Here is a 24,946-nt window from a genome sequence, read left to right as displayed (position 1 = left end):
AAAAACTTCATTTTATACATTATTTTTTACTTTACACTGGATCATGTATATAGACCATTTTATTTTCAATGTCAGCTAATCTTTTATATGTATTACTTTTGGGTTACCCACCTCCAATGTCTGGCAATGGAATCATGAGCAACTGTTTCCTTTTTATACTTTTTTCCATTAAAAATAATTAATAAATGTAGTTTCACATTGGTATTTTTAAATGAATGTAAAAAATGAATCAAGCTATTATTCTATAAATATACAGTTTTTAAACTCAGTTTAATTTCTTTCTCACTTGAATAATGATGTCATTCTTTGCAATTAACATCATTTCCCTGAGAACTCTAATAAGGACACAGGCCCTGTTTGCAAATTCCTCCTGGGAATAGGAATAAATACTTCACAGATATACTTGATTTGATCTTAAAAACCTGTTAGCCATTTGTATGTCTTATGTTCCTTACTAGGAATATACACAGGTCAGCCCTTTCGAAAAGAATATAGAGTAAATATTAACCTCCCCAAAGAGATTCAAGAGAACCACTAAAGGAACAACCACTGTGTTTGTAGACATGTAGGATATCGGAACTATTCTGTTTTTTACCTCTAATATATGCACCAACACTAGAATTTTTTATACAAAGGAGGAATGCCTTCTCTTCTTGGGAGAGGACAACTTTATCCCATTGGTACTACTGTTGATGAAAACTGTTGTACTTACCTTTTTTCTGAGCCTGTGCAAAGTTTGTGTCCCCCAACATTTATACGTTGAAACCCTAACCCCCATTATAACAGTATCAGGAAGCAGGGCATTTGCGGGGTGATTAGGTCATGAGGGTGAAGACATCATGAGTGGAATTAGTGCCCTCATAAAAGATACCTCAGAGAGCTTTACTGCTCCTTCCACCATGTGAGGACACACTGAGAAGAGGACCATTTATTAACCAGGAAGCAGGCCCTCACCAGACACTGAATTCGCTCACAGCTTGATCCTGGACTTCCCAGTCTCCAGGACTATAAGAAATAAATGTTTGCCATTTTAGCCACCCAGTCTACGGTAATTGTGTTATAGCAGACCCAAAAACACAGCCTGCATCATTTTATACTGGACAACGTAAATGATGGGCAAGTAGTGTCCTTTTTGAGGATGGGTTTGGTTTTTTTTTAAGGTTAAATGTTATTCTAGAGAAGCTACCAAAAACTGAAGTATGATTATAGCTACCAATTATAAATCATGGCAGGCTTTTTCATGTGGGGCTTGTAATACAGTTCTGAAAGCAATTTTCAAGTAAGAGTCACAAAAGTGGCTTAGTAGAACAGGAACACTGGAATAAGAAGACAGACCTTCAAGTAAATACTGTAATACTGTGGACTTAACAATTCTGATACGTCTCTTTCAAATCTCATTATTTTGCAATCACACACAGATATTCTGAAACCAAGAGACTGTCATATGAGAAATCATCTTCCGTAAAGTGAGTTAGACAAAATAATTTGCAAGACATCCACATGTTCTATGATTCTATATTTTATCATCAGAGATAGAATAAGGAAGTTATCATTGATCTCCTGTCACCAACACCAATCCTCATTTCACATCTTACCCAATCTATCAGAAATATTGAACTACTGAGTTGATCACTCTCCTAGTTTCTTATATCATTTTCTTCACAGCTTCAAAGAGTCCATTAGTTCCTTCTTAGTTCTCCTTCTGCCTCACTGGCTACTCTTAGTCCCCATTACTGGTTCCTCCTCATCTGCCCGTGCTCCAGATAACAGAACCCAGGGCTCAGGTCTCTTTTCTGTCTACAATCATTCTCTAGGTGATTTGGTCTAATACCACATCTTTAATCACTGTCTTTATGCTGATAACTCCCCAAATTATATCAGCAGGCTCAATTCTCTACTCAGCATCTTGGATATTTAATAGTTACCTCAAACTTCATATATTCAATCAAACAATGCACTTAATTTCCATACCCACATCTATTTCTTTACAGACTATTCCATTTCATTAAATAGCAACTCTACTTTTCCAGTTGCTTAGGTCAAAAACCTCAGGACCGTCTTCAACTCCTTCCTTTTCTTCTCTCTACATCCATCCTCGAACAAGTGCTGCCATCTTCACCTTTGAAACACATCCAGAATCCAACTGCTTCTCACCACCTCCACCTTGACCACCCTGTTCAAATCAGCATCATCTCTAGTCTGACTCCTAAAACATCAGCCTATTTGGGCCTCATGCTTCCACTCTAGTCTCCCTACACTCAATTTTTCTACAAACCAAGTAGGTCAATGCCTTCTTGAAATCATTACAAAGATCATGTCACTTCACTACTCAGAATCCTCCAAGGGCTTCCATTCTTGCTCAGAGTCAAAGAGAACCTACATAAGCTGGCCCCTCTACCATTTATCCAACCTTCCTACCACAGTCTCACCTTAATCACTCTATTCCCTGCATTCTTAGGGTAGGTTGAGTGTATCCTGTTGGGCCTGCTGCCTGTAATGATCTTGCATCAGATATACACATGGATCACAATTTCATTTTGGGGGGAATCTCTGCTCACATTGTACTTTATTAGACAGTTCTTCCCTAACTACTGTATGTAAAACAGCACCCTCTATCTCCCTTACGTACCCTCTACCTCACACTCTATTCCCATTACTCTACTTTACCTTTCTTCACTGCACTTATAAAAGCACTAGGTATACTACATTTATTAGTTTGTTTATTGACTGATTCCTTCATCCCAACTATCAGAATATTGCTGTATTAAAGCAGGAATATTATTTACTGCTGTGTCTCCTGTGCTTAAAATAGTGCCTGGAAAAAGGAAACTCTTGATAAACATTTGTTAAATGAACAAAATGAATATATTAACTCCTATTTTATCATGTACAACAAAGGTCAACAAAACCATATAAGGGAAGAACAGTTTTGAGACTATATGAATGTGCTAGGTACAACATGGGAACATAGAAACATACATTTATTTACCTGCATAAAGCCATCTCTGAAACTTGATTTAGGAACACTCACTCCACCATAGTAGGAAATCAGCAAGAAAGCTGACCAGGGCCATGGCGGAAAAACATGAAACTAGAATCCTAGTCTGTGCTACACGTATAATTGTGGAGTCCAAAGCCACATTATATATATGGCATAGGGACCCCAACTGAAAAAATAACTTAAAAACTGGTCTAGAATCAGGGCTATATCTAGGTTCTCTGCAAAATAAAATTTTAAATTATCTTTTAGGAATAGTTCTGTAACTTCTAACACATAGGACCCAATAGGAAACAGCCTACACTGTTGGTAAGCAAAGTAAAAAAAACAAAAAAATTAGAACCCACACAAAGAGGGAAAGTCAACTGCTACAGGAATGGAGAATTTATACCCTAAAAAATAAAAATGAAATAATCTGAGTATTAAGATAAGCATGTTTTAAAAGTTTTTTACAAGGGTATATAAATCAATAAAAGGACAATGTAAAAAGGGTGAATTTCAAAAAGAACTAAAAAAATACTAGAAATGAAAAATTTCAAAAAAAGAACGACAAGAGCTATAAATTAGATTTAGCTAAAGAGAAATATAATGTACACACGGTATGGAAAGAAAAAAGGTTAAAAATATGTAAGAGAAATTTAAGAAACAAGAATGAAAAGATGCTCCACATGTCTAATAGAAGTCCCTGTAGGTGAGAAAAGAAAAATGTATAAAGGCAATATTTATAGAGAATATGGCTGATAATTCTCCAAAATTTTAAAAAAGGCACCATCAGATTAAAGAAATGACATTATATTTCTATTTATATACAGATACACACAGTACCTGCATATAAATCCACACCTAGACACATGTAATGAAACTCCATAACACCAAAGGTGAAAACAAAATCTTTAAAACTATCAGAGAGAAAAAGTGAGATTGTTATAGAGGCAACAATTACATTGACAGCTGACTTATCAGTAGCAACAAATGTTACAAGATCATGAAATACTATCTTCCAATTGTTGAAGAAAACTCACTGTCGACCTAGAATTCTATACCCAGGCATCTATACTTAGAAACCTAAATTATTAAAAAGTGAGGATGAAATAAAAATATTTTCAGCCATAACAAGAAAGAGAATTTGCTACTCACAGACTCTTAATAAAAATTAATTTGATAATAAGCAATTAGATGCAAGAAAATTTAATGAACATTGGAACTGAAAATAAACACTGGTTTTTAAAATAAGACAGACATTTTTATTAGAAAAAGGTTAAAAATAAGGTTGATTAAATAATAATGTTAAAAAACAGTGAACAATATGATGACTGATGCAAGAAGGCAGACTGAATTTAAAGCATTAAAGATATGTCAGCTTCAGACTTTGTTAATCATTTAAGGATAGCAACTCCCAAAACAGTAGAGTCAATGAACAAAAAAGTATAAACTAGAAAGATACACACCAAATTCATAAATGTAGTAGCCTCTGGAGAGAAGGAGGTGATGGGACTAAAGAGGTAACAATGGGGACTTCATCAACATTACCTATATATCACATTTTTAATAAAAAATCAAATTGAACAAAAATGTCAAAACATTATTTTTATGGAGTAAACAAATATTTTTATTCTATTTTTGTGTGTTTTTAGCAGATGTCGACCTTATTTTTTTTTATTATTATTATTTTATTTTTATGCATCTTTATTGGAGTATAATTGCTTCACAATGTTGTGTTAGTTTCTGTTGTACAATAAAGTGAATCAGCCATATGCATACATATATCCCCATATTCCCTCCCTCTTGCATCTCCCTCCCACCCTCCCTATCCCACCCCTCTAGGTGGTCACGAAGCACTGAGCTGATCTCCCTGTGCTATGCTGCTGCTTCCCACTAGCTACCTATTTTACATTTGGTAGTGCATATATGTCCATGAAACTCTTCGCCCCAGCTTCCCCATCCCCTCCCCACCCACCATGTCCTCAAGTCCATTCTCTATGTCTGCATCTTTATTCCTGCCCTGCCACTAGGTTCATCAATACTATTTTTTTTAGATTCCAAATAGATCTGTTAGCATATGGTATTTGTTTTTATCTCTTTCTGACTTACTTCACTCAGTATGACAGACTCTAGGTCCATCCACCTCACTAAAAATAACTCAATTTCATTTCTTCTTATGGCTCGGTAATATTCCATTGTATATATGTGCCACATCTTCTTTATCCATTCATCTGTCGACGGACATTTAGGTTGGTTCCATGTCCTGGCGATTGTAAATAGTGCTGCAATGAACATTGCAGTATATGTCTCTTTTTGAATTATGGTTTTCTCAGGGTATATGCCCAGTAGTGGGACTGCTGGGTCATATGATAGTTCTATTTTTAGTTTTCTAAGGAACCTCCATATGGCTCTCCATAGTGGCTGTATCAGTTTACATTCCCACCAACAGTGCAGAAGGGTTCCCTTTTCTCCACACCGTCTCCAGCATTTACTGTTTGTAGATTTTTTGACAATGGCCTTTCTGACCAGTGTGAGGTGATACCTCATTGTAGCTTTGATTTGCATTTCTCTAATGATTAATGACATTGAGCATCTTTTCATGTGCTTCTTGGCCATCTGTATGTCTTCTTTGGTGAAATGTCTACTTAGGTCTTCCGCCCATTTTTTAATTGGGTTATTTGTTTTTTCGATATTGAGCTCCATGAGCTATTTGTATATTTTGGAGATTAATCCTTGGTCTGTTGCTTCATTTGCAAATATTTTCTCCCATTCTGAGGGTTGTCTTTTCGTCTTGTTTATGGTTTCCTTTGCTGTGAAAGAGCTTTTTAGTTTAATTAGGTCCCATTTGTTTATTTTTGGTTTTGTTTTCATTACCCTAGGAAGTGGTTCAAAAAAGATCTTGTGGTTTATGTCAGAGAGTGTTTCTCTTATGTTTTCCTCTAAGAGTTTTATAGTGTCTGGTCTTACATTTAGGTCTTTAATCCATTTGGAGTTTATTTTTGTGTATGGTGTTAGGGAGTGTTCTAATTTCACTTTTTTACATGTAGCCGTCCAGTTTTGAAGAGGCTGTCTTTTCTCCATTGTATGTTCTTGCCTCCTTTGTCGTAAATTAGGTGACCATACGTGTGTGGGTTTATCTCTGGGCTTTCTATCCTGTACCATTGATCTAGATTTCTGTTTTTGTGACAGTACCATACTGTCTCGATTACTGTAGCTTTGTAGTATAGTTTGAAGTTGGGGAGCCTGATTCCTTTAGCTCCATTTTTCTTCCTCAAGACTGCTTTGGCTAATTCGAGGTCTTTTGTGTTTCCATACAAATTGTAAAATTTTTTGTTCTAATTCTGTGAACAATGACATTGGTAGTTTGGTAGGGATTGCATTGAATCTGTAGATTGCTTTGGGTTGTATAGTCATTTTCACAATAATGATTCTTCCAATCCAAGAACATGGCATATTTCTCCATCTGTTTATATCATTTTTTATTTCTTTCATCAGTGCTTTATAGTTTTCTGAGTACAAGTCTTTTGCCTCCTTAGGTAGGTTTACTCCTAGGTATTTTATTCTTTTTGTTGTGATGGTAAATGGGATTGTTTCCATCTTTAGGATTTTCCATGTATAGTATCATGTCATCTGCAAAGAGTGACTGTTTTACTTCTTCTTTTCCAATTTGTATTCTATTTATTTCTTTTTCTTCTCTGATTGCTGTGGCTAGAACTTCCAAAACTATGTTGAATAGGAGTGGTGAGAGTGGACATCCTTGTCTTGTTGCTGATCTTAGCAGAAATGCTTTCAGTTTTTCACCATTGAATATTATGCTTGCTGTGGTTTTGTCATATATGGTCTGTATTACATTGTCGGAGGTTCCCTCTCTGCCCATTTTCTGGAGAGTTTTTATGATAAATGGGTGTTGAATTATGTCAAAAGCTTTTTCTACATCTATTGAGACAATCATATGGTTTTTATTCCTTAATTTGTTAATATGGTGTATCACACTGATTGATTTGCATATATTGAAGAATCCTTGCACTCCTGGGATAAATCCCACTTGATCATGGTGTATGACTCTTTTAATGTGTTGTTGGATTCTGTTTGCTAGTATTTTGTTCAGGATTTCTGCATCTATTTTAATCAGTGATATTGGTCTATAATTTTCTTTTTTTGTGATATATTTTTCTGGTTTTGGTGTCAGGGTGATGGTGATTCACAGAACAATTTTGGGAGTGTTCCTCCCTCTGCACTGCTTTGGAAGAGTTTGAGAAGGATCGGTATTAGCTCTTCTCTAAACATTTGATAGAATTTCCCTGTGAAAGTAAGCATGAGTACTACAAGGTCTCACATAAAGAGTATGAAAATTCTTTTATTCTAAAGCTCATAAAGCCTCAAGAATTATATGAATTGGAAGAGTTCTATTCTCCAGTTGATTTCTCACTTAATCTAAGATGAATATGAAATCAAACTGTTGTTCAATTTTGAACCACTCCAAGGAATGACGAGTTCAACTTTACACTTTGAAACTGTAAAACACGAACATAAGCAAATCAAAACAGTCTGGATTTGAGTTAAAAAATACACCTGGGCTTCCTGGTAAGAGACAAAAAAGAGGCAGGGGGACTCTAAAAATGAATATTTCCCAATAGGTACAAAGGGTTTCTCAGGATGCTTGGTCAGCTATGCTATGCAACTTGGTTCTTACATTCAAGAAAGCCACTCAGTTTAGAAATTTCATACATCAGTGGGTTAATTTGCAGCCAGTCCATAAGCAGTATTTCAGTTATAATAAAAATTGAAGTAGTCCCATAAATATGTATTCTTTTCCTTGCATTATCATCCTTTCCAGCAAAAAAGAAAAGTTAAACCTATAAAGGATGGGGTAGTTCCAAATGGCTATGTTGTTCATGCACTTTTAAGTGAGGTCTGCAGCTTTCAAAACCAAAATAGAGTGTGAATGTCCCAGTAAATCTGCATCAGATGTGCTTCAGGTTGAAAGGAAATGATACCAAATGCAAGTAGTTAAATGAATCGTGAAAAAAGTGTAATCTACACAGATAGACCATGTTATGTAATTGCTCTACTTGTAGAAGTCTATGTATAGGGCAAAACAACTCCTTATCATTTCCAAAAATAAATGTAGCTGGCTGTTCGTTTGCAGCTGGATGAGATATTTCTTCATAATATCTTTCAGGGCATTTTAAGGGAGAGAAATGAGTTATCTTATTTATTATGGAAGCCATACAGTTTAGTGGTTCAGAGTAGGCGCTCAGGAGTCCTGCTGTCTGGAGTTTGAATAATGGCCTCCCTAATAGCTGTGTAAGCTTGTGCAAGTTTAACCACTGTGTGCCTGCTTTTCTAATCTGCAAAATGGGAAAAATAACAGCAAGTAGAACAGCTAACATAATAAGTGATCTTATGTAAGCTATTATTATCTTCATTTTAATGTGGGGCTTTAAACTGCCAGGAAAAGAAATGCAGTATTCCTGTATATAGTAACCAATCAAGAACAATTTTACAAGTAGGAAAAGATGCTTCATATCTCTGATTGAAAACGGGCTTATTCAAGGTCCTAATATTAATCCATTATGTGTAATGTAGATTAATGTTAAACTATCCACTACTGGTAAAAATAAGGCTCTCCATTTTCCATAAAAAGTGTTTAAGTTCATGTTAGCTATTTTCTGGAAATTTTGCTGTGTTTGTGCATGTGTGAAAAATATTTATCATTTCATTGTACAATCAACATCTTCTCTTCCGTATTTTAAGAACTGTAATTGAAATATTTTCTCGTATGATTTTAGGCTTGACTAACTTAAATTGACAGCTGTTAATAATATAAATTTTATCCCTTTCTCATTTGAAATTATAAGTCTGGAGATGTGGCTTTATGTAGGCTTATATAACTAGATACCTTTTTTAATCTCCCTAGAACGCTACGGCTCCTGTGTTTAGACTGCCCTTTTACCAAGTTCCAATTGCCAACTATAATAGAAACAGTGAGAGTTTTTTTCCCCACATTAAATAAAAGTAAATCTTCATTAAAAAATTACTTTGATCCATATTTGACTTTCAAAACATAATAACCAGTTCATTCTGATGCATTAAAAAGAGCAAATATTTAAGTGCTCTGCATATCCAAAACAGTGAGCAAAGAGGTGAGGCAAGAATATTTGAGCTGATGAGTAATGTTGATCTCCCAAAGAAAGGGAGAGGCAGCTGCATTCACTCTGGGATTGGTAGGCCTTTTGACAAGAATGCAGCTCAACTATAAGGTCCAAAAATCTGTATGTATGTGTATGTTTGTCTGTTTGTGAAGAGTGTACATATATGTGTGCATGTGTGCATGCATGCATATGTGTGTGTAGAGAAAAAGAGGGAAAGAGAGAAATATGAGGTGTGACACTGACAAAAGACAGTAAAAACTAGAAAAATAGAAGCCATTCAATCTGCATAAAAACAAAGAATATAATAATAGAGTGCATGGAGCAGAGTACATACGAAAAACATGCTGAGAACTTAATCCACAACAATTAAAATAGTTTAAATAAAATAATGTTGAATACAAGATAGTTTTCTAATTTTGTATGATAGTATAACTATATACTTTCAAGAAATATGTACTTACAGGGAAATGCTAGATGAAATAAAAATAACTAATGTATATCCAAGAAGAATTTCACAAAGTAGCATTCAGAGACTTTGTTCTAAGACTCAGGACAATCTTTAGTAAGAGCTTCTATAATGTGGCCACAAGATTCCTACTGCTCCCTCGTAAACAGCGTCCCAGGGCTAACATGCTCATGGTACACTGTGCCATTACCTTCAGCCTCTAGTGAAACTTCACAGTAGCAATATCAGATCAGAATCATCAAGAACATTTACTGAATACTCACAATGTGCCAGACACTATCTTAAGCACTTCCCATGAATTAATTTATATAAACCTCGCAACAATCCTATGACATAGGTGCTATTATAATGCCCATTTTACTGATGCCATAACTGAGGCATGGGTTGAATATCATGCCTAAAATCATACAGCTCAGAAGGGGCAGAATCGGGGTTTCAACCCAGGCAGCCTGGCTCTGGCACCAGGCTCTTTATCATCACACATACACTAAAGGAAAAGAATAACAGAACAGGGAAGAGGAGCAACCTAAAACAAGCTACCACCGTCTCTTGTCTGGAGAAATGAAACAGCCTCCTAACTGATTTCTCAGCTTCTGCCCTGCTCCCACTTCCATTTGTTCATTGCATGGCAACCAGGAACATCTTTTTAAAATGTAAATCTTTTTAAATGTACATCCTTTATCAAAAATTTCCAGTTGCTTCCCATCACACTTAAAATATATTCCAAAGCTTTTACACATTTGGGATATGTTGAACCTATAGTTAGGAAGAACTAATATCTGAGCAATACTGAGTCTGTTCTTTGTAATTAAATTAATGTTTAAAAACAAAGGAAAATTTTGAAGCCCTGGTCCAGTACAATTTAAAAAAATGTAAAGTTGGCATCTAAATCTTGCCAAACGCTAAATCTTTACGCTCAGTTGATAAAGATCCTAAATATTGATACACAACCAGCTACCATCACCAAGACCTTGGGTAGGACCACAGTCTCACTGCTCCATGACGGATCCTACAGAAACATTGAGGTTCTCTATTGAAGGGAGGGGCATCATTCCTGCCGAGGCTAGGCCCTGAGAGGCCACAGCTTTCCTTTTTTCATCCTCTGATGCTTAGCAACTCTCCAATCCTTGAATCTTCTGTAACCAAACTCCACCTGAAGCGGTCAGCAAACACTTTTCTCACCTCTGCTCTAACCACACACATACAGTGCCCACCCACCCCTGCCAAACCTCCTCCTTATGCTCAGGAGCCAGAGAAACACACACACACAAAAAAACAGGACACAGAGTGCTTTCAGGGAATTAAGAAGTCACAGCCACCATTAAAACACTATTTTCAGCTACACTATGGCTTGAATAGGCTTTTGTGGGTGGGCCTGAGAACTTGCCATTTATTACCTTAGTTTTTTAGAAAAAGCAGTCTAAGTTTCAAACAACTCCCTTAAAAACAGTGTTTTGTATTACCTAAGTTTCAGACCACTTGCTCTTAATATTAACACAGAAAACTGAAATCAATATCCATATAGAATCTCATTTAAAAAGTCTGTATTTTGAAATATTGATTGTCTATTATAATTGTTCTAATTCCAGTAGTTTCTACCTTAGCAAAAAACTATACTTGTGATTTGACTGACATAAATAAGGTTATATTAAAGGCTTAAGTGGTGATATTGATCTGAAGAGTTTAAGTACTATACCTCAAAGTAAAACTGTTTCAGTAATCATTTTTTACAGTGCAAAGGAGGCTGTGGGAATCATATTTGAAAAGCTAAATAAGCACACTTAAAAAGAAATGAATATACTTTTTCAAAAAGAATACATGTAAATATATAGCTATAATAGTTGAAAAATAAGACCAAATGTCAGAGCAGTCTATTAGGTAAATCAAATTTTATTGTTCCCATAATACTTATCTGTTTTTAAAAAGTAGTCTGCTTACAGACTAAAAGTCTCTTAATTTAAGCTTCCCCTTTCAAAGCAGAAAAAAATATGTACTTCTTTCCTCTAATATTCCAGGGTACTAAGATGCAACCAATGAAATCATTTGATGTAGTTTTTAAGCTAGAATTATTTGTTTCTACCCTGCATTTATTCTTAAGCGGGAAACAAATTATCCTGCCATTAGAGAAAAAACACTAACAAGTGCAGCCCTAATAAACAAGATTTTAAAATGTTAGTGAACATACATCTGACCTACAACCTGAAAGAAACTTCCTCAAACAAGCAGATGGCAAGTTGTAAAATAACATCTGGAATTTAATCCCAGGAAATCAGATCCCATCTGAAGCACTGAGCAGCAAGCACAGCACTCACTGGAATAGAATATCAGGTAGGGTGGGGTGGCTTGTTTACAGGATATAAGCACCATGGTAACAACTCTACGGACACCTATTCCAAACAGTGGCATTTGAAAACTGCAGGCCCCTGAGACTAAAAGTCATAATGGAGCAAAATAAAAGGGCTGGTCTGCAGGTCATAAATACCACACACATTCAATTATTAAAAGAATGGCAGTATATTTAATAATTACTCCTCCTCACAAAACACTGATGGGAGAATGAAGAGGGCAGGAGTGGCCTTACAGTAAATGAGCTCTAACCAAAGGAGAAAAGAAATCTGCCAAATCAGATACAATGCTCTGTGAAAACTATTAACAAAGACTGGAAGTATTTAAAATCTGTAATAAAAATCTCAGAAAGCCCAATAACTTCTAGATAACATACAAATCTAAGGGGAATCAAGACTCCTTCATTCCAAATCCTAACCATAACCAAAGAAAATAAATGAATAACCCCCTAAAAATTTTATTCCCATCAAAGGACAAAAAAATAAGTATTGTTGTGATGCAGCTAAAAAAAAACATATCCTATAACAACAATGTCTACAGCATCTAAAAGAATCAGAATGGTTATCAGAATACTGCTGGATAACTTCCCAAGTGGAAACAGTTAAAATGATAATAGATTAAATGCAAAATAAAAATTAAATGTCTAAATTTTAAAAGCTTTTAAAAGTTTAGGCAGACACATGATCATGCCCCCTTCTGCTATGGCCGACAGATAACAACTATAAGCTCTGCACAAAACATAAGAAACAACTACCTGAAAGCTCTGGAGAATTTAACACAAGAGAAAAATTGAACCAGAGTTGACACTGAAAAAAAAAAAGGGATGGCAGTAGGTGGTCTCCCTGTTTTGTTTTGGTTTGGGTTTTTTATTTGACTTTTAGCCTGAGGACAGTACTCATAGTAGCCATGCAAGATAACTGCAACTACAATAGAGACAGGAGCGTGACCATGATTACCAATTTCCAAAACTGTGCAACATTCTTCCTAAAACTAACAAAGACTTTAACAAGTACAGTTTTAAAGTCAACCAACTCACATACTTCAATTACTAAATAATACCAATACTTAGGCCTTAACTTTGGTCTATTTTAAATTTTATATATATATATATATATAAATCTTTTTTGCATTTCCCCTAAAGCTGAAACCATTTAAGATAAGCAAGGCCTCCGGGTGCACAAAATAGCAATTAGTAGGAGGCACAAGAAAATTTTCTTTGAAGTAAATGATAATCACATTCCCATTAAATGTACTTGCTTTTATTAATGACTTCTTTTAATCTTCTCCTTTCACCATTCTCAGATGGAATATTAATTTGAGGAGAAGAATAATAGTAAAAAACCATAAAGAAAACTTTTAATTTGGAAATATCAACATTTTATCTGAATAATAATAATCATGGATTTCAAGTAATTTTAAATACAATATTTTATTCTGACTGTCAAAGAAAAACTTTTTATGCTGTATTGTTCTTGAGATTTCACAATACTGAGAGAGTTGATTACTAATTTTTACAATAAATAAAACCAAAGGACAATTATTTCTTATTCCATTGTCACTATTAAAGCTATATCCCAGTAAGATATACCAACTTCCACAGAACTATCTGGTTCAACAAAGCTGCTTCCTGCTTCAGTTTATTTCTGAAGGCTCTGTTTTTCTACTCAGAACTGCTTCTGAAAATTCTCGATGTAGTAGGCCACTTTGTGAAGCCCTTAGAAGAAATTATTCTCAGGTCTTGGTACCAGGAAGCAACTGTGAACCCTTAGGAATCTTATACTTGGCTTGTTTTTTCTTTAGCCATTAGAAGCTCAGTCAACAATTTGGCCCATCTCTAGCAACTGTATAGCTTCACAACATGGAATTCTTTGTGCTAACCCTACTGTTTACCTAAATTGATTAGAGAATTTCATTAGAAAAGACTGACACTTTCTCTAGTGTGGTAAGGTTTAAAACATCATGTCTATGGTGTGTTTTTAAGGGCTAAAAATGTTGATTCACATTTAATGGCATTATATTAAATATTAAAGTGCTAAATATAATACTTGTGAATTAGTGGAAGCAAAAACTAAATACGTGTTTACAAACAAATAAGAAAACATTATATTCACCTCCTTGCTTCTCTGGTAAAATTTACATACACTCCACACTCATTCTGTTGTAGTGATGTGTGGCTAGGAACAGCCCCAAATTAGTCACGATTTTCACATATATAGAGCCTGAAGTTTCTACTCAGTCCCTGAGGAGTCCAAATGCCCCAGCAGCAGGGGCAGAGCTGCAGTCACTGATCAATCCCAGGAACACACCATCCACTACTGGGCAGCTGTGTTTATAAAGTGATTCAGGTTTGAGAAACACTCAAGTCCTTACTAGGAGCCCAACTCCATACTAGATCATTAATATAGTTATTCTATTTAATCCTCAGGATCCTGAAAGGTATATTTTTTAACACCATTTTAGACACAAGGACTACAGAAATCAAGTTACAAGCTCAAAGTGAGTCAGGTAGCATAACAGAGCTGAGACCCAAAGCTAGCATCCCTGACTCTAAAATTTGTTCTTTCCATCACCCAAGAGTTACCTATAAAATATATAGTCATACACTGGCAAAAATCCGAAAGCTGGAGAACTGAATTTATTCTTGCTGAAGCACTAAGAAAAGGTGAAATAATTTAGGTAAAGTTACATTATTCCTACCAGATGGGCACCCCTTAAGGCCTCTTGTGATGTCATGTGAAGCTCTTTTTGTTGATGAAGAAGTAATCAAATGGAATTGAGGAAAGTAACAAAGGCAAGTTTATTATAATTGTGAAACTGCTCTCCAAATACTGTACCCACTTTGAGGGATTCATTTAAACTGGTAGCTCAATGACGGTTTTTATATTTTTAGTAATGAGGTGTTGGCGGCATTATCTATAAATCATTTAAATGCTCTGTGCTTAACTGAACATCAATAGGATCTTTTGAACAGAGTAACAATTTATAAAATATGGTAAAATTCCTATGCTAGACATTGTTAGAATACAGATCCACAATCCTTTATCCAAAACCCCTGGGGTCAAATATGTTTTAGAATTTAAAATGTGCATATGGGTGTGTATTTAGAAAGTAATTCAGTACATATTTCATAAATTAAATGACATTCTGTATCTTTAAAGGTCCCAGAAGAAACTAGGTGACATGCTCAAATTCGGATAATTTGAGGAAAATTTAATAAAGACACTGTTTACCATGGTGTGGGCAAGGTGTAGAGAAACCAAAAAGGATGGCTCAGTGACCTGGGGCTAGCATTGGGGTGACTGTTACCACCCCTAGGCCTGAGAGAGAATGAGAAGGGAGCAGTTACTAAAAGCTGGAGAGTAAGGCTTGTGGGGAATGGGTAACCTTTCAGGTGATCAGACCTTCAATCTAGAGACACACTATGGTTGACCCCTCATGGAGGGAGCTAGGCAAATTAATAATACACACCCTCAATTCTACTTCCTCTCTCCAGTCTCTTTCCAATAACTTCCACTGGCCAAATCCAATGGGTAAACTGACCACAAGGGAGCCATAAATCTAAACTGTAGAAAGTCAGACTTCCAAGCACATAGCTGGGTGGAGAGTGAATCTGAAATAATAAACGGAGGTTAGTTACGCAGCATTCACCCTGAGTGGGGTCTGAGACAGCATACATTAAACAAGTATGTTAATATTTCTGCCACAAAATGTACAAAGATGCACACTGAATGGGATGAAGAAAGACTATAATAACTTCTCTTCATTCTGCATCAGGTTTTGCTACCAAATGAGTTACCAAAAACAAAACAAACAAACAAAAAAATACCATACAGTTTTGATTTCCAGAGCCTTTGGATATGGTTATTATCTCTATTTTACAAATGAGAACAGAGGTTTACAAAGGTGAGATAACTTTTCCAAGGACACGATGCTGGTCATTGAAAGTCAGGAATTGAGCCCAGTTCTGACTCTGGAACCTCAGTGGCTAACTACTCTCTACCCTGCCTCATTATTTTCCCTATAATACAAGAGCTATAAAGGATTCCACAATTTATATATGTTTACCTTATCTGCTGTGTAATTCCTTATCTTATAAAATCATGCATAATTGGTATGGATGTACAGTATTATTCCATAATATCAACAAACCCTGAAAGACAAATACCATGCTTGTAGTACTGAAACCTCACTGCATAAAGTCTTGCCTAGCCTTGTAACCACAAGCATTTCCCTTTCCTTACAAGATGCACCATACTCAGTGTTCTCAGAACACTAATGTGTTCCTATAGTTGCACAGAGTCACCAGTCAGCCAGCCAACTAAAAAACATTTTTATCTTTCATAGACCACAAGCAGCACCAAAGTTTAAAACTTATTTTCTTTTCACTTTTTCACTCTTACTAGTGTTATTGGGCACAGGCTACGATTTTTATTTCATTTTGTACACCTGAAAATTTAATCACATTCAAATTTCATTTATAACAGTAAATACAAAATAAACCTGAATGTGAATAATCTTATATTTTATTATATGTCCACTGATGTTACAACTTTGCAACGTAGTCATTTCAAATCTAAAAGCCACCAGGAGAACAATCTGCTAATCCTGAGGTAGTGTGAAAGTTCTCCCCAGCACATGCGATAAGAGCTCTATCCCTTCAATCCTGCTTCCAGCCAGGTGATTACCTGCTTTCTTCTCTGTAGGCTGCCCACACCATGGGCTTGACTCCTGGCCAGCAATAAGTGTATTGAAAGTCCCTATGAATAAGGAATACAGCCTCCAACTTCCTCTCTCCCTGGGTGCCTATACTGGTTTCTTCCCTCAACACTATATCTGGTTTCTACCCCTGACACTACCCCAGTTGCTAGCTTCCTGGTACTGCCTCCAGGACAACTTACTTTAGTATTTACTCCCTGTCTGCAGATCCTGGCTTGACTTATCTTTCCTGTTCATGGAATTGTTGTGAAGGATGATTATTTGTTAGCTTAGAATTTTACAGGTTGACAACAAGGACTGAATATGAAAAATGTGTTTAGTGATTCTGAATACACATGGCAAAATGCAAGTGTATATAATTTAGCTTATTCAAATCTGTTACTTTTCTTTCCCCAGTATGAACTTTATTTCTAAGTCATGAAATGTATAGGAACTGTAAAGAGAGGAAAGGTCACCAACTTTCTTTCATTTCAAAGTACAGTAAACTTGTCATTATCAGAATCACTGAAGAGCGATATCTGGGTAACAGTGGGTAACCACAAAAGACAGAGGTTGTTAGCTAATCATCCAAATATATATTCTATTTTTCCTGTGCACAAAATAGACTATATTTCCCAGCCTCCTTTGAAGTTAGGTGGCTGTGAAACTGAATTCTAGCCAATTGAACATGGACAGAAGTGATATATTCCATTCTGGCCAAAACTTCCCATGCTTTTTTCCTCTTCTGTCTGGTTGGGATGGAGACAGTGCCTACTTCCACGACAAAATGTCCTTGCATTTGTATGTCACTTTCCCTTTCTTCTTCCCTCTTGTCAGTTAAAGAAGTGACCTTTCTATCTGTGCTTTCGATTCTTTTCTTTCTCCCCCATTCCAACTAATGAATATTTCTACCCTAGGTGTATCAACACCTGATGTTCACTAAATACAAAATAATTCATCATATTGCCCATCTTTCTCTTATATTTTCCTGTCTCTACTGCCACCACCATTATTCCAAAGTTTCTCAGGAGATGTATATAATTTAATTCAACAAGTATTGAAAATCTCTTCCCATCAATAGTAAGAATGTTCCTAATTCTTATTTGCAAGTAAAAATTGCTTGGTAAAGTTGATATAATGGGAATTTAGGAACTTACAACTATGGCCATGTTACTGTTAGCCTATTAAGAATCAGTCTGTCTCTAACATCCAATCCCTACCATCATTGTGTGGCCGAAAAAAATGGATAAATATGACAACTACATCTTCAATCAAGTCATTCATTAAATTTAAAAAAGAGGGACTTCCCTGGTGGTCCAGTGGTTAAGACTCTATGCTCCCAATGCAGTGGCCGCAGGTTTGATCCCTGGTCAGGAAACTAAGATCCCACATGCCGTGTGGTGTGTCCAAAAAATAAAAAACAAAAATATAAATTAAAAAGACTTGTAAGAATGCCTACAATTAGATGATGAGAAGACAAAGTTCACCTGCCAGTTCAGTTGAATATAATTCAACAAACATGTGTTAAACAACATGCTAGACAACAGAAGAATTTGTTGTCTAGGGTGGTTTACTAATTCGAGAACTACAAGCAGAAACAACATCCATTTAGGTAAGATGGCAAAAACAAACTGATTGTGAAAAGGCTGTTTTGTGAGCATTTAGAGAGGTACCTGGTCCTAGCTTGACGCTTTCAAACATGTTTCAAACTTTCAAACATTCCTTGAAAGTTCTTATATGCCAAAATGGGCTCACAATTGGTCTTCAAACTTTAAGGAACATCAGAATCACCCAAAGATCTGGTTAAAAGACAAACTGCTGAGACTTCCCTGGTGGTGCAGTGGTTAATAATCCGCCTGCCAATACAGGGGACATGGGTTCAATCCCTGGTCCGGGAAGATGCTACATGCTGCAGAACTACTAAGCCCATGCGCCCCAACTACTGAGCCTGCACTCTAGAGCCTGTGAGCCACAACTACTGAGCTCACGTGCCACAACTACTGAAGCCCTCGCGCCTAGAGCCCGTGCTCCGCAACAAGAGAAGCCACTGCAATGAGAAGTCACACACCATACTGAAGAGTAGCCCCCACTTGCAGTGACTAGAGAAAGCCCACACACAGCAACAAAGATCCAACGAGCCAAAAATAAATAAGTTAATTAATTTTTCAAAAAAAGACAAATTGCTGAGCATCAGCCCTAGATTTCCTGATTCCTTAGGAAGTGAAGCACAGTAATTTGCATTTCTAACAAGCTTTCAGTCAAGAACCAGTGCTCTAAACCCTTCCTACCATGCCACAAGACACTGGCAAATGTTCCCTGTGGAAACAAAATTGCTCCTGGTGGAGAACCAGTATTCTAGATCAACCAGGTTACCTTTTAGGGTGGTTTACTAAGCTAATAGACTTAATTACTTCTACAGACACTGTGATCTAGATTTTAGCAGGACATTACATAACATCTCTCAAGTTATTCTAATGGACAAAACAGAAAAATGTGGGTTGAATAATACAAGAATTAGAAAACTTCATATCTATTTAACTGTTGGATCCAAGGGTTTTGATTAATGGATTTATAGCTCAGAGACAGATTTATAGCACTCTTGAATCTATGCTATTGATATTTTGATCTATTTTTCTCCTAGAGTGGGATGTCAAATAGGCAACACAAACCACATGGTAGTAACTACCTAGAGTATCATCTTAAGAAGGATTCCAGAGGCATCTCTTCCAGGCAAAGCAGAAAAAAGTACTAACGTCACTTAACAATGCCTCTTATGGGCACTAGAAAAGGAAATAATGCCACGATCTAGATTCCTGTTACTTCCTGTTCCAGTCTGAATTCCTGTTCCAGATATTTGATCATATCTACCTTTTACCTGAGATTTTTGAAGTCTACTTTTTTTTTAAGTCTAGAGTATATATCTAACTAGTAACACCATTTCCTTTCTCCAACATTCTCTATAATTTCTACTTCTTGAAGAAATTCTTCCTTCTAATTTGGAATTATGTAGAATACTAGGTCCTACTGTTATTCCATATCTTATGTGAGTCTACAGTTCTCTAAGAAAAATAAAAATTTACTAGATGTAATACCTTTATTTAATAAAAAAGAGTTCTAACAAATGTCCAGGTACTTGAGAACTTCTCTCTCCTTTAGACCTGAGTCTGTTCCACGATCTCCTCAAGAACAAAGAATCCATTCCTTTCTGTAACTAGGTAGTCTGTATAATACTTACATTATTATAACACTTCTATGCATCTTTCCTTTCATCCTTGTTTATATCTTTTCCACCATCCTTTGACCCTGAAATTTGAAGGTTCTGAAGGTTCTGAACCTTCTGAACCCTGAAGGTTCTACCTCCCTTCTAACTAGTATGTTTCTTTTGAACAATGAAAAATATAAGCAAAAGTAAGTTATAAAAGACACATAATTAAAGAAATTCACTAAGTAATTATGTTGTCTTCAATGTGCCAAAGACTGCAATTATTTTTTAATGAAAAATTCTCATAGAATAAAACTACCCAAAGTAGAAGGAAAATAAGCCATAAGATAAAAGCCTTTCTTCCAATCTAATAAAATTTCTAAATTCCTGTATTTCAAAGATACTGTACAAAATTGGGTGTCAGTCATAGCTTAAACAATCAGTTTCAACACAAATCAATCTAGGTAATAAACTAAACAAATCTCAGAAATTAGGCACTGAATTTGGATTATCAATTATTTTAAATACAATTCCGTTGGATGGAGAAAAGGAAACAATTTATTCAACACTGCCAAATCACTGTATTTATATTAATTTGTCACTGATTTTAAATATGCAGCTAAAAGACAAATAAGCATTATCAAATAATTAGTAGTAATATGATGAGCAGAAAAACTCTTGCAGGAGATCAAATATTCTTATTTATATCATTTTGGAAATAGTAATTACAAATTATTTGGGAGTCTCAGTATTACAGTCAAATATTTTGATAAGCATTTTTCTAAGATCAAGCTTTTCTTTAAATACTAAATCACAAATTATTGACAATATATATGTATGTATATTGTTATATATAACAATCTTACTTTTAGATCTTGATATTTATTGCCAACATATATTGATTTTCTAATGACATGGTCATTAGTGACTCTATTTCCACCTGATTGTTCAATACTATTGTTTACCATGCTACAAAATGTAAATACAACAGTTAGAAAAATAACATGCCTGACATCTAGGAATACTTTCCATCACAGTAACCTTTATACCTATCAGGAGACCTTACAGAAGTTCTCAGCTTTAAGTCACAGTATGAGAACCAGAAATCTAGAGATAAGATACTATCCTCAGTGAGGCACATAGAACCTCAAAGAACAAGGAAGGTTAGATAGCTAGTTCTTCTTTGTTAGATTTGTTTATAAAAGCAAAAGATAAAAATATTACAAATACAATATTTAAAACACCAAAATATGCAGTTGTAAGCCTATCCACAATTTACTGATAAAAAGCACAATAATTCAATTCTCAATTTCTGCTTGGCAAAGAGAAAAGAATCTTTAAAATAGTATATACACAGTTGGTTGCATAGTTTATGGATTATCCAAGGCTTTTCTTCGAAATTTCAATCAATTCTTTGAAAGAAAAGAATGAAACTCAAATTTATTTATTTTTCTACCACCTTGTAATTCTGAAACATATCTAACACTATAACAAAATTAAATTCCAGATTGATTAAAAATTAAACATAAAAGGAAAAAAATCCATAGAAAAAAGATAATTTCACATTTATCTTAGAAATGGAAGGCCTTTCTAAACAGAAGCAATCACAAAGGAGGAAAATTTGTGTTTAAAAACAAAAACACATATGTCAACAAAATACATGTGCGCACGCACGTGCACACACACACACACAAAACACGAAAACACCCTTCATGGGTCAAAAGGAATGCTCAAAAATAAAAGGCAAATGGCTGGAAAATATATTTTCAGCAAATATAACAAAGGTTACTATCTTGGTTAAAGAACATTTACAAAGAGGTAAGAATAAACCTAAAACTTTAAGAGAAAAACAGACAAAAGGTCATGAAAAATTAATTCACAAGAAAGGACATTCAAATACAGAGAAATAAGAAAACTAAAATAAAGGGGAAAAATCTATGTTTGGCTGCCAAATTAGCAAAGATTTTAAAATACAATATCCAGAGATGGCAATGATTTACTGAACTACAAATGAATAAATTATTACAGAAATATAATCAACCATCAGGAAAGCTATCAAGGTAATATGTATCAATAGCCTTCAAAATTTTTAAACTTTGATCCAGTAATTCTATTTTAGGAAACAACATTAAGGAAAAATACCCTTTAATATGTGGGGAAACACTTTCTTTTTTTTTTTTTTTTTTTTTTTTGCGGTGCGCCGGCCTCTCACTGCTGTGGCCTCTCCCGTTGCGGAGTACAGGCTCCAGACGCACAGGCTCAGCGGCCATGGCTCACGGGCCCAGCCGCTCCACTGCGCCACCAGGGAAGCCCGGGAAACACTTTCTTAATCATGTTTGCTCTTGTGATATTTATAATAATAAACTATATAAGAAACTACATAATATCGACGAATGGGTGGATAGGAATGAGAGCCATGGAAAATTCAGTGCTCTGCCATGTACTGGCCTTGGGACCTTCAACAGTCCACTTACCTGCAGTATCTCAGTTTTTGTTTTTCACTGTAAAATGAAGATAATACTACCCATCTCATAGAGTTGTTGTAAGGATTAAACAAATTAATATATGTAAAAAAATTCAACAGTCTCGTACACAGTTATTACTATAAAATATATGCAGTCATTCAAAATAAAGAATATGGAAAAGGCTTATGAGAGAATCCTATGTGAAAAAGTAAGACACTAACAGGTGCCTATCAGCCAACCTGCAAAAGGAACTATACCAAAAGGTCAACACTGAAAACAAAAAACAACCAGAAAGATTTTACTACGGAATTGGGTAGCATAAATTAAGTCTACTGTGCATTTTAGCTATGCAAGCCATCTACTCTGGTTTAAAGCTAGAAGTTGGTTTAATTGACTAGAGCTAATTATTAGTTCTCTGAAGCTAACAATTGTTAACTATGCAACTGTCTAAACTGAAAGCTTTTCTTCCTGAAACACTTTTTACAGATTCCAACTTCTTAAAAGTCTATTACAGTGCTCTCAGCTGGCTGCCCTCCAAGTTTTCTAGCAAAAGCTCTAAGTGCAGAACCCTTGTCACTCACCCACATAAAGCAAAGATAATGTCTATTTTAGTTACAGTTGCAATATTAACAGACTGGAATCAATAGTTCCTGAAGAAAACCATCTATTTTATGGACGCAAAAAGCTGTTTGTTTTCTATTTATGGTACTTAATTTTCAGCGTTACTTTCTCCCTGAAGATAAGTTTCAGTAATAACCAACGGTCAAACATTGCTGTGCTTTTTTACTAGAGAACGGGTAAGAGAGGGAGTGAGGGAGGGAGGAAGAGAGGGAGGGGGTGAGGGAAAGAGGGAGAGAGGGAGAGAGAGAGATAAAGAAAAGAAACTCAAATTCCATTATGATGATATAAAAGAAACCTCCTTTAGCTTCAAGATATATAAATAAAAGCAATTGTCTTTGAGGTCAGCAGTTCCTGTCACTGCAGAAAAATCCTCATTCAGACCATTTTACAAAGGTAATATAAAGTGCACTTTGGCTTCATGATATTCTTAAACATAAGCATGTTTTAAGGAAAGATAGAGAGAGAGAAGGAGGAGGAGGCAGAGAAAGAGAGAGAATTGACTGATTGTTATCTCTTGCCAAACCAGAAGCAGAAATAATATACACTCCACCAGGGGACTATATAATACATATGGACAAAGATAGATGGGCTGGGTTAATTAACATAGAGTAGGAAAAAGGACCTTTTCTTTTAACATTTTGTGTCCATTTGATGGATAACCAGAGTTTTAGATTCTGAAAGTGATAAGATCAAGTTTCTAACTGAATTATAAGAAATCCGGTGGCTGAAACAGAAATAATGGATTGGTTTCTAATTCATATGATTGGTCCATCAACTTAATATCTGGCTTCAGATGCTCACAGATTCAAATTAGAAGCAGTTTGGTCATGTAATCTACCCTGTATCATTCCCGTATCATTCCCCATATCGTTGGTTGCTCCAGCAGGATATACATATATATATATATATATATATATATATATATATATATATATATATATATATAAGGGGAAGTGAGTTAATAAGTTTATCAGATACCAAATTACCAGAGGTCTCCTCTTTAATAAATGAATCACAGAGCACACTCCTCCTTCCCCTCGCCCACACACATCCACATCCAGGCCCTTATAAAGCTGGTATAAAGTAGGCAGAATATTGGATCTATGGCCGGAAATCACCACTCACTATTCCCCATCCTATAAAGTATAAAAGGGAAAAAGAATTATACTCATGTTTCCTACCATCCTTTTTTGTAATGTAAATATGTCACTTCTAAAATCATGCCTATTTGACTAACATCTAGTGTTCAGTGAATATAAGCTATACACATGCACACAAATTTTAATGCTGTACACAGGGCGTTTTTAAAAGGCTGTCTAGCTTTATACTCATCTTCTCATCTGATGTGAGTGATAAACATGCCAGTTTCTTTTACTTGAATGTCAGTCATCCCCTGAGAGCCATAAAGCAAGCTGGTAAGAAAATTTCAACTGAAAGTCCCATTTAAAAATTCACTTGCAGGGTCTTAGTAATACCTTTCGGAAGACTAAAAATATTTTCAGTTACTCAGCAACACCTTTGCTTTATCAATAAACCACAGCATATTTCTGCTCCCCAGTCAACTATTTTTGTTACCCAGGCTACCTTTCTCACTTTCATGCTCCTGTCGATTTATGCTTATGAATGCAAAGACTGCATCTTAATGCTAGCCAACAGAAAACGTAATGAAGATGGTAATTCTCCAATAAGAATAATGATATTGGGGTTTCCCTGGTGGCGCAGTGGTTGAGAGTCTGCCTGCCTGCCGATGCAGGGGACACGGGTTCGAGCCCTGGTCTGGGAGGATCCCACATGCCGCGGAGCAACTGGGCCCGTGAGCCACAACTACTGAGCCTGCGCGTCTGGAGCCCCTGCTCCGCAACGAGAGGCCACAACAGTGAGAGCCCTGCGCACCGCGATGAAGAGTGGCCCCCGCTCGCCGCAACTGGAGAAAGCCCTCGCACAGAAACGAAGACCCAACACAGCCAAAAATAAATGAATAAATTTATAATTTTTTTTTTTTTTTTTTTGCGGTAC

General features: G+C 35.7%; 1 protein-coding gene across 3 annotated transcripts in view; it reads right to left on the bottom strand.

The window, feature by feature from the left end:
• MACROD2 (mono-ADP ribosylhydrolase 2) overlaps positions 1-24,946 on the bottom strand; it is a 2,044,226-nt gene that overhangs the window by 1,826,400 nt on the left and 192,880 nt on the right. The window lies entirely within an intron of this gene.

This window comes from Physeter macrocephalus, chromosome 14 (assembly GCF_002837175.3).
Source record: "Physeter macrocephalus isolate SW-GA chromosome 14, ASM283717v5, whole genome shotgun sequence".
In the NCBI taxonomy this organism is placed as follows: Eukaryota; Metazoa; Chordata; class Mammalia; order Artiodactyla; family Physeteridae; genus Physeter; species Physeter macrocephalus.
The sequence above is the reverse complement of the archived record's forward strand: the minus strand, read 5'-3'. Positions and strand labels throughout refer to the sequence as shown.